General features: G+C 36.7%; 1 pseudogene; it reads right to left on the bottom strand.

The window, feature by feature from the left end:
* Nucleotides 1-9,649: 9,649 nt before the first annotated feature.
* LOC128625939 (ferritin heavy chain-like) lies at nt 9,650-10,196 on the bottom strand (annotated as a pseudogene).
* Nucleotides 10,197-10,445: the final 249 nt, after the last annotated feature.

Raw genomic sequence — 10,445 nt, 5'->3', positions numbered from 1 at the left:
AGAGGTTGTGGGGAAGAGGGGTCCTTAGTTCACTGTTGGTGGGATTGCAGACTGGTACAACCATTATGGAAAACAGTATGGATTTTTCTCAGATAAATAAAAATCGACCTGCCTTTTGACCCAGCAATTCCACTGCTGGGATTATATCCTAAGAATCCTAAAACATCAATATCAAAGAACCTATGCACCCCAATGTTCATAGCAGCACAATTTACAATAGCCAAGAGTTGGAAGCAACCTAGGTGCCCATCAGTAAATGAATGGATCAAAAAATTGTGGTACATATACACAATGGAATTCTATGCTGCAGAGAGAAAGAAGGAGCTACTACCATTTGCAACAACATGGATGGAACTGGAAAGCATTATGCTGAGTGAAATAGGCCAGGTGCTGAAAGACAAATACCATATGATCTCACCTTTAACAGGAAGCTAAACAACAAAACAAACAAGCAAGCAGGAAAAAAAACCCAAAAAACAAAGACACTGAAGTAGAGAACAAGGGGATAGTGACCAGAGAGGAGAAGGAAGGGAAGTTAAGGGGAAAAAGGGGGAGGGATTTGGAGGAACAAATAGGAAGGACACAGGGATGAGAACTAAGGGGGGGTGGAAATGGGAGGGAGGTGGGGAGCAAGGGGCAGGGGAGGCTGGGATGGGAAAAATAGACAAAAAACTGTACTTGAAAAATAACTAAATAAAATTTTAAAAAGAAAAAAAACAAAAACAAAAACAAAACAAAAACAAAAACAAAGATAATTGCAGTAGGTTAAGTTCATTACCCAATATTCCCCTGACACCTAAGGCAGGTTTCTAATTTTTTTTCCAGTGTGATCTTATTACTGCCTAATTATCCATATTGTTTTCCTTCCTCTTTGTTAAACTGAAATTCACTGAAGCCATTTAACCTTTAACTTAGAATCATTAAATATCCCCCCTCCTTTACCAAAAAAAAAAAAAGGTTAATCTGATCTAAATGTATATGGAAACATGTTCATTCTATGCCATTAGAGAAGCAGAATTTAACCTCACTTCTTTCAACCCTAACATTGATTTTTAGCAAGAAAAATAAAGGGCTGGATCATTTAACATGATGGAAATACTTGCATTTCTATTAGCTGTCAGGACTCAGTCTCCATATACACACAGCAGTTGAAGAGCTCCTTGTGATGACACAATACCTACATCAAAGGTGGCAGTGATAGGTTTCATTTCTGAATAAATACTTAGAGAAGGTGGGCTAATTCACATATAATTAACAAATTTTATACAAGAAGGGCACAGTGAATGCTATTGTAGACATCTGGCAGGATGGGGTAAGGATGGCAAAATAGCTGAGCAACTGCCTGAAAACCAGAGGAAAACCATTTAGTGCTATTGATTATTGGTCCCTAAATTCATAATTTAAATTTGGTCCCTTGTGGGTTCTAGCTTGCAAATTACTTATTTGTTTAAAAAGGAGCCACTCTGAGTACTTAATTTTCAATTTTTTTTCATGTGAGCAGTTGACAGCTATATGGGTTCTTAAAATAATAACTGTACCTTATCTGCTAGACTTTGTTTCTTGTGTTCATGGGAAAGAAGCATCTAAAAATTACTCAGACAAGACATGGAAACAATCTAAGTGTCTGCTGACCGATGAATAGGTTAAGAATATATATAGTCATATGTATAATATATACTATGTATGACATATATAATATGTAACATATATAAATAAATATATGAAATATATAAAATTATTTTTATATATTTCAGCCATAAGAAAGAGACTCCTGTTATTTGAAATAACAGGGATGAACCTTGGGGGCATTTAGTTAGGTGAAATGAGTCAGAAGGCAGAGAAAGACAAATACTGTATGATATCATTTATATGTGGCATCTAAAAACACCAAACTCATGGAAGTAGAAAGAGAATGGTGGTTGTCAGGGGCTAGAGCAGGGATGTCAAACTCATTTGCATTGAGGGCCACATTAGCCTCGTGGTTGCCTTCAAAGGGCTGAAATAATTTCAGGACTATATAAATGTAACTACTCCTGAACTGTTAAGGAGTTGAAATTACATTACGCCTACAAATTACTTTGAAGGCGACTGGGAGGCTATTGTAACCCCCAGTGAAAATGAGCTTGGCACCCTGGGTTAGAGGGTATGGAAATGAGCAGATGTTGGTCAAGGGGTACAAACTCCCAGTTATGATGAATAAGTTCTGGGGAATCCATTGTACAGCATGGTAACTGCAGTTAACAGTACTATTATATACTTGAAAGTTGCTAAGAGAGTAGATCTTAAATGTTTTCACCATACATTAAAACATTGTTGTTATGTGAGGTGATGAGTATATAAACTAACCTTGCTGTGGTAATCATTTCACAATATATACATGTACACCTTTATCATCACATTGTACACCTTTAACTTATACAACATTATATGTCAATTATATCACAATAAAGCTGCAAAAACAAGTTAAATAAAATATTAAAATCAGTCAAATCTACTATATGATGCATATTCATGATCTCTTCATTTTGTTTTAAAAAAGCAAATTTAGCATTATGAACTATCAAATTTTTCACAATAAAGTACAAAATACTGATAGCAGTATTTAGTGGATCTATATTCAGTGGACTTAAATGACTCTATAGGATCTACTACTACTTATTACACTATTATTACTGAGCCTCCAAGAGGAAAAAAATGTGCAATGGAAACACAGACAAAATGTAAGGTTCCTTTTATTATTGTTGTTAGAGACACGAGATAAGTACAGTTGAAATTAAATAGCAATTCAGGACAATAATGTAAGAAATGTCTAAAGGCTATATAAATGTAGCCTTTTGTAAGCTACTTTTTGAAGTTTGGTTCCACTGTCTCAGACTAATCTTTGAGATTTATTGATTCCAAAAGCTATTCATATGTTGGAAATGTGCTACCTACTAACATGCCTACGAGAAAAAAATATATAAATGAGACTTCAGTGACTTGCTCAAAAAGAAAAAAAAGCAACATGAAAGGAAAGAATTATATTAGCCTTCCAACTTACAATAGAATCTAAAATTTAAAATTAACTCGAGATTTAATATAATAAAGAGACTACTTTAATCAAGGTTAGCTTTAAAAAATTGCTACCACATACTGATTAAAACCAATGAACTAAGTTTACTAATCTTGTTAAATGCATCACCTAATTTAGTACTTATAATATGTGGTATTATTATTAGACCCATTTTTCTAATGAGTGAACCACTATACAAAAGCTTGCACAGCTTAGAATGTGTAGAGTCTGTCTTTCAGTTGAGGGCTATTTGACATAGGACTCCCCCATGCCTTCCATCACCTCCTAAGAATGGAACAAAGAAGGCACATTTCATTGATTGTGTATCTGTGTAGCTTAAATGAAGTAGTACTACACTGAGAATACAGATCATGAATTATCTCAATTCCCAAGGCTGCTATTATATCATAAAGCTATTAATTATATTTTTGCCAACTACCAGAATAGTCACTATTATAAATAAAATTAATGCAAAAGGATGACTTCAATTTACAGATATATAAGGTCATACAATGTAGGTGTATGGTTATGTCTTAAATTTGGGTATCAACTATTACCTTTTGAGTGTAATAGCTTATAAAATAACAGAATGCTTTTTAAAAGATTTTAGTCATAGGCTGTTTTCAAGAGAACAGTGTCTTGGGAATATGTCTCACTTAACTGTTCTTTAACTTAATGTCTCCTATGGCTCCTTTTCTTCGTTAATCATCAACATCAGCAATATGTCCTCTTAATGTGAATATGAAACGTGTTCTCCAAGATGATACTGGCAGAAGATAACAACAAGCTTTTTATTTATTTATTTTTGTTTTCCTTTTAAAAAGTGAAGTCATGTCACCAATCATTTATAAGATTTATTATTTAAAACAAGAACCTTATTTACTCTTGCATAGGAAAAGAAAATTTAATAAAGTTTATAAAATTTCATTATTTAATAAACTGTAGTTAAATAATTTACTGTAATGCAGCAAAGATTTACATATTTAGAGGCTTAGAAACACTTAATCATATGAATTAAATCAAATAAGTAACAGTTGTAACCCCAACACTGACTACACTGAAAATATTTCTCATGTTTCTGAGACTGTTTTTGTTTATCCTGTTGGGGAAAAAGTCACTGAAATAAATAAATGCCTTTTTTCTTTAATTTGGAGAAGTTCTATGGAACCAACCATTCCCTTTAACCATACTGTAACTAGCTAGCTAATATGAATATTCACTTATCTAAAATATCCTAAGGTTCAATGGGGCAACTTCAAAATTGTTCATATAATTATTCTTTAAAACTTCTTTGTACCTTTTCTTGTATCCACTTCATTTTTCACTTTTCAAAAAGAGTATATTATATAAAGGACTCATATCTAGAATAAAGAACTCTTAAAACTCAACAATAATAAAACAACCTTGGAGAGTTGGGGAGACAAGGCAGAAAACTGTACTTAAACAATAATAAAATTTTTTTGAAAACCTAATTTATAAGAATGTATGAATAATATGTATTTTCACCAAAGAAGCTACACAGATGGCAAATAAGCATATGAAAAGATGTTCAATGTCATCTGCCATTAGGGAAATACAAGTGAAATCACAGTGAGGTATCACTATATACATACTGGAATGGCTAAAATCCAGAAACTGAAATGTTGGTGAAGATTTCATGCAATAGGAACTCACATTCTTAGCTAGTAGAAATGTAAAATGATAGAGCTACTTGGGAAGACAGCTTGGCAATTTCTTATAGACTTAAACATACTCGTAACATAGCAGCTTTCTGTGTTATTGTCTCAAACAGGAAATAATCAAATTGTCTTTCACAGGTGAATGGATAAACAAAGTTGGTGTTTGAGATAATGAATACTTTTCAGTGATAAAATGTAAAAAACTATCGATTCACACAACATGAATGGATCTTAAATGTATGTTGCTACATCAAAGATGCCAGATCTAAAAGCCTACACACTGTATGATTCAGTTTATTCGACATTCTGGAAAGGACAAATTACAGAGAAGGAAAACAAATCAGTATTTCTTTGTCAGGGGTTGGGAGGAAATCATACAAAGGGGACTCTCACAGGGAATATTTTAGGGCTATGAAACTGTTCTGTAGGGTACCAGATGGAAAATATATGATTCTACCCATTTGTCAAAACCCATAGGACAGTATATCACAGGGTGAACTTTAATGTGTATATTTTTTTCAAGAAAAATCAGAGTATCCATAGATAAAATGCAGGCTATAACTAATGAATCTAACTGCATTACCACTATGCAATATAACTGTACTGGAGGGGGTAGAAAAAAAGGAGTTGACTTAAGCTGACTGTGGAAAATGATGTTTTGATTGGGAAATGTAAGTGCAAACAAAAAAAACTGTACATAAACAAAATTTTAGTTGGCAAGTACGTTTCTCAGGAGGGTATGGTTAAAAATATATTAAACTACATGTATATGAGGATCAAACAAATGAGTAAATACATGGTAAATAATGTGAATCAAATCTCTTACTGTTAGTAAAAGAAGTTACAAATAAGCAAGGGGAACTGTGATGCTGGATTAGAGTCTCAGACACTAGTATGAACTCATATTTAGTGCAATATGTACAAACGTGGATACCGATAGAAATGATTATAGATATGTATGTATATGTTGGTTAGTATCCATGCATGTATTTCATAGTTCTGTCTGTTAAAAGACTAGAAACAGTGATACCCAAGTAGCAACAAGCACACCCAGTATCCAGACCTTGGTTTCTAAATATCCTCCTAAATAACAACAACAAAAAAAACACATCTTTGGAGAAATAACTAATTCTAGCACTGGGGTAGTAACTATGGAAGTGCTCAAAAAACGAAAGGATGGGGGCAGATCAAAGGGACAGAGGAGCCCAACTGAAGGGGTACCTGATGACCTAAGCTAAAACAATTTGAGCAACAGAATTAATTAAAGTTAAAGCACAATATAAAATAAATATCCATGAATCTATACTGATACAAATAACTGAAGTCAAAAATAAAGGGGGGAAAAAGTAGAAATCTTTCTTACAAAGAATTTCATATAAAGTATGTAGATAGTTAGTTCTTCCTCCTTGGAGTTGTGGCTGGATTCCAAAAGATAGATAATGGGAAAGGAAACAGCAATAACTTTGCAGTGAAGAAACCCAGCAGGCTTCACCTTAACCAAGTAAGCAAGATTAACATCACCAGTTATAAGTCACAGTGGTATTATGTACCCTCAGATAAAATGTGGGAGGAAAGGCATTTTACCTCTATGATATTCTTCCCCCAAACCCAGCACTCAGGTCTAATCAGGAGAAAAACCTAACAAACCCAAATTCAGGGACATTCTACAAAATACTTAATCAGTATTGCTCCAAAGTATTCAATATATAGGTTATGATAAACAAGGCAAGGCTAAAAACCTGTGAAAGACCACAGAAGACTAAAGAAATGTGACAATAAGTGTAATATGAAACACCGGACTGGATTCTGGAACAGAGAAAAGACAATATTGTTAAAAAATATATATATAAATCTATAAATCTGAATAAAGTCTAGAGTTTAATAAAAAGTAACATATCAACTTTTTTCTTTAGTTTTAACATATGTACTATGCAAGACACCATCAGCAGAAAATGGGTAAAGGGTACCTGGGGACTCTTTACACTATCTTTACAACTGTTCTCTAAATCTAAAATTATCACACAATAAAAGGTTTTGGGGTTTCTTTAAGTGTACATTGCATTGTGATGGATCAACATAAAATGGCTATTAAGCATACCAGAAAGAAATTAGTTTCTTTAAAATGCAAATTTGTGGGATCTCTCTATATATACACACTTTAGAATTTTCTAAAAATGGAGCCAAAATCCGCATTTACATGATTTTTAGATGATTCTTATGCACACCGAAATCTGAGAATTACTTTTCATTAGTCTTGTGCCTTTTATAGTTCCAAAAGACTTTCAAAGGCTTTTAAAATCACAGTGTTTCCCCCATGTTTACTGATTTTTTTTAAAGAGAGAAGAAGGGGTGGGGTGGAGGTGGGGGAGGAGGAAAGGGGGACAGGGAGAGAGAGACATTGATGTGAGAGAGAAGCATCAATTGGTTGCCTTTCAGACATGCCCCAATTAGGGATAAAACCCACAATCTAGAGGTGTGCCCTGTCCAGGAATCAAACCCCCAAACTTCTGGTGTAGGGGAGAACACTTCTACCGACTAAGCCATGCCAGCCAGGGCTAAAACCACAGTATTAATCATATTATCCACGGTGACCAAATTTGGAGAAAATTAAAATTCAGCATATACAAAATGGGAAAGGCAATATCAAATAGAAGAAGTTGTGGACAACATAATTCACTTCAATAATATGTAAATAACTGGTAGGCCTACAGGTTAATGGAGTCATGATAAAAGAGCTAAAAAGATACAAAGACTTGCAAAGTATTCAAGTAGCAGTAAAAAAAAAACTAGAAATGGAAGCAACATGCTTATGCAAACAACCCTTCCCAAGTTAAAGAAAACTGGCATCACTACAGAGTGCAGAGAAATTAAAACTGGCCTGTTCATTCCACAGGCAACAACTGCCACGATATGAAAAATGAATAGTGCAGTACTTACAGCCCAAAGCAACATCCACCGAGCTAATAAACAAATGCTCAAGCAAATTGAAAGACTGACTGGAGCAGCATATAATGAACAGGTGAAAAGGGGAATGAGAATAAACTATAAAAATAGTGTGATAAAATTCACTGGTTAAATGAAGCCTTATTTGTCCCAATTCTGACATCCTGCATTGCTCTGCCTACCCTCAGTTGCCTACATTTACTGCAGATCTAACAATGGCTCAGGACATCATTTTCATGACCCAACAGGCTCAGATGGTCTGTAACCTTGCCACCTGCCCCATTCACACACACAGCATGTCCAACCCTTCTCAGATAGCCAATTACATTCACTCTGACTGAACCCACTTCATCAGTCTTCTGTCTGCATCAGCTCTCACAAACATTTATCATCTGTGATGATTAATTTTATGTGTAAACTTGGGTAGGCTACGGTATCCAGTTGCTTGGTCTAGAAGTTGTGAAGGTATTTTTTTAAAGATGTGATTGATATTTAAATAAATAGGCTCTGTCTAAAGCACAGAGAGAATCCCTTCCTAGTGTGCATGGGCATCATCCAGTTAGTTGAAGGCCTTAGGAGCAAAGACAAAAATCCTTGCAAAAAAAAAAAAAAAAGAAAGAAAAGAAAAAAAAGACAGAATTACTTATCCCTACAGAATGCAATACAGAAATTCTGAGTTCCAGCCTTTGACTCGGGACTGCAACATGAACTTTTGCCTGAATTTCCAACCTGCTGACCTGCTCTGCAGATTTCTCACTTGCCAGTCCTCACAATCACATAAGCCAACTACTTATATCAAATTTTTTCTCTCTCTCTCCCTCTCCCTCACCCTTCTCTCCTTCCTTCCCTCCCTCCTCTCCCCTTCTCCCCTTGTCCCTCCCCTCTGTCTTATATTAATGATCTACCTTACTATTAAGGTCTGTTTCTCTGGAGAAGCCTAATATGTTATCTATTCTAATCATCTTTCTACCAGTAACACTGTAAATTATCATTTCTTATAAAGAGATAGACTGCAGCTATTTTGCCACTGCTACAACCACTGACATTTTTTCTTAGCCAGGTATGATATTTAGATAAGTCATAAGTGATACATAAGTTTGAGATTCCCATTTTGTTCTTTGCACCAAGTAGCATAAAATCACTATTCCATATCCTTGCTAGATACTAGTCATTTGTGGCTCTACTTAAAAGTACATATGCCAGAGTTCTACCCAGATGTACTGAATCAGAATTCATTTATTGATTTTGATTCACAGCCATGGGTTGGTATTCCTGGGTATGAAATCATTTGACTTAAGTATCTCCCCAAGACATAGTCCAAGACCACTTTGTTAAGTAAACACCTTGAGGTCAAGAGAGAACGAATGACTTACTCCATTCTGTAAATAAAAACATCAGGCTACTATTTTTTCATATTTCTAGAAGGGTCATTTTGTTTTCATATTAATTCCAAAATAATATGAGGGGTGTTTGTATATCAGTTTATGCATATTTTATCACATTGAGGAGGAAATCAAGTGGAAAAACCTCTATTTATAAAGAAATCCATGCCACATACATATAAAATACTCTGGTATATAATTAGAAAACCTCAAAAAAGGCTAAACTCACTGAGTTATTAAAATTCTAAAATTTTGTCCGAGGACATGTAAATGTCACTGCTTTATTAGATTTCCATGAGATACCCCTCCCCCCACCCATGGAGATCTCAAACTGCACATGATGGGCCATGTGTGAGAGAGAGACTCCTGCGCACTTATTTTAAAACAAAAGGTGACCGTTTGCACACAGGAACCAATGAAACGCCTTTAATTATTTAGTAATCAGTAACTTTAGGAAGTAATGATAATACTCAAACAAACAAACAAACAAACTTAACTGAACGTTTCCTAGGGCACTATGGCAATAGGCAAGCTCTGCACGGTGACCAGGGCAAGTCACCCCGCGGCTGGCTTATAGGGAAGGCAGTCCCGGCTCACTTCTTGCTGTCCTTCAGCGTGAGCTTGTCAAAGAGGGACTCTGCCAGGCTATCTTCCGGGGCCGCCAGCTTGCGCAGGTTGGTGATGTGCTCCCCCAACTCTTGGATGAACATCGCTTGGTCACGCAGGTAGTCACGCTCCAGGAAGTGACAGCCCTGGCCGTGCTTCTCGGTGACCACCTGGTGCAGATTCAGCAGGCTCTGGTGCACTCTCTTCGCCAGGTGCAAGGCGCACTCCATGACCCTCAGGCCATTCTCCCAGTTCTCTTCTTTAGGCCTGGGGATATTGGGCGGGGCAGAGGTTGCCGGCATGCCGGTTTTGCAGCCCCAACAGAGATTCCGCGAGGTCCACCTCCTTCTTCGACTGCTGCAGGAAGAACAGCTTGAAGTGCTTCAAGGCCGCGTCTCCAAGGTCGAAGTAGCAGGCCATGGACACGTACACGTAGGAGGTGTACAGCTCCAAGTTGACCTGGCTGTTGATGGCGGCCTCACACTCAGGGTGGCAATTCTGACCCACATGGCAGGGCGGCAATGCGGTCGCCATGTCTGGTAGTGCAGGTGCAGGGTGGGGGCACCACAGCGAAGAAGTCTTGGAAGCGGGAGCTAGACTTGCCCTGTAGCCTCCCAGAGTCCCCAGGTGAGTCAGTAGCACCGCAGAGGGGTGGTGCTCCAGCGCCTGCAGCAGGCGACTGTTGGTTGGCTGTGAGATGGAACCGGAAAGGGAAGGTGAATCCTGAAGATGGAAAACGTGAGCAATTCTCGCGAGTATACAGGAGAGGGAGCAAGGAGGACC

This window comes from Artibeus jamaicensis, unplaced genomic scaffold (assembly GCF_021234435.1).
Source record: "Artibeus jamaicensis isolate MK-2021 breed Jamaican fruit bat unplaced genomic scaffold, CSHL_Jam_final scaffold_1283, whole genome shotgun sequence".
Classification (NCBI taxonomy): Eukaryota; Metazoa; Chordata; class Mammalia; order Chiroptera; family Phyllostomidae; genus Artibeus; species Artibeus jamaicensis.
This window is presented reverse-complemented; position numbering and strand designations above follow the sequence as displayed.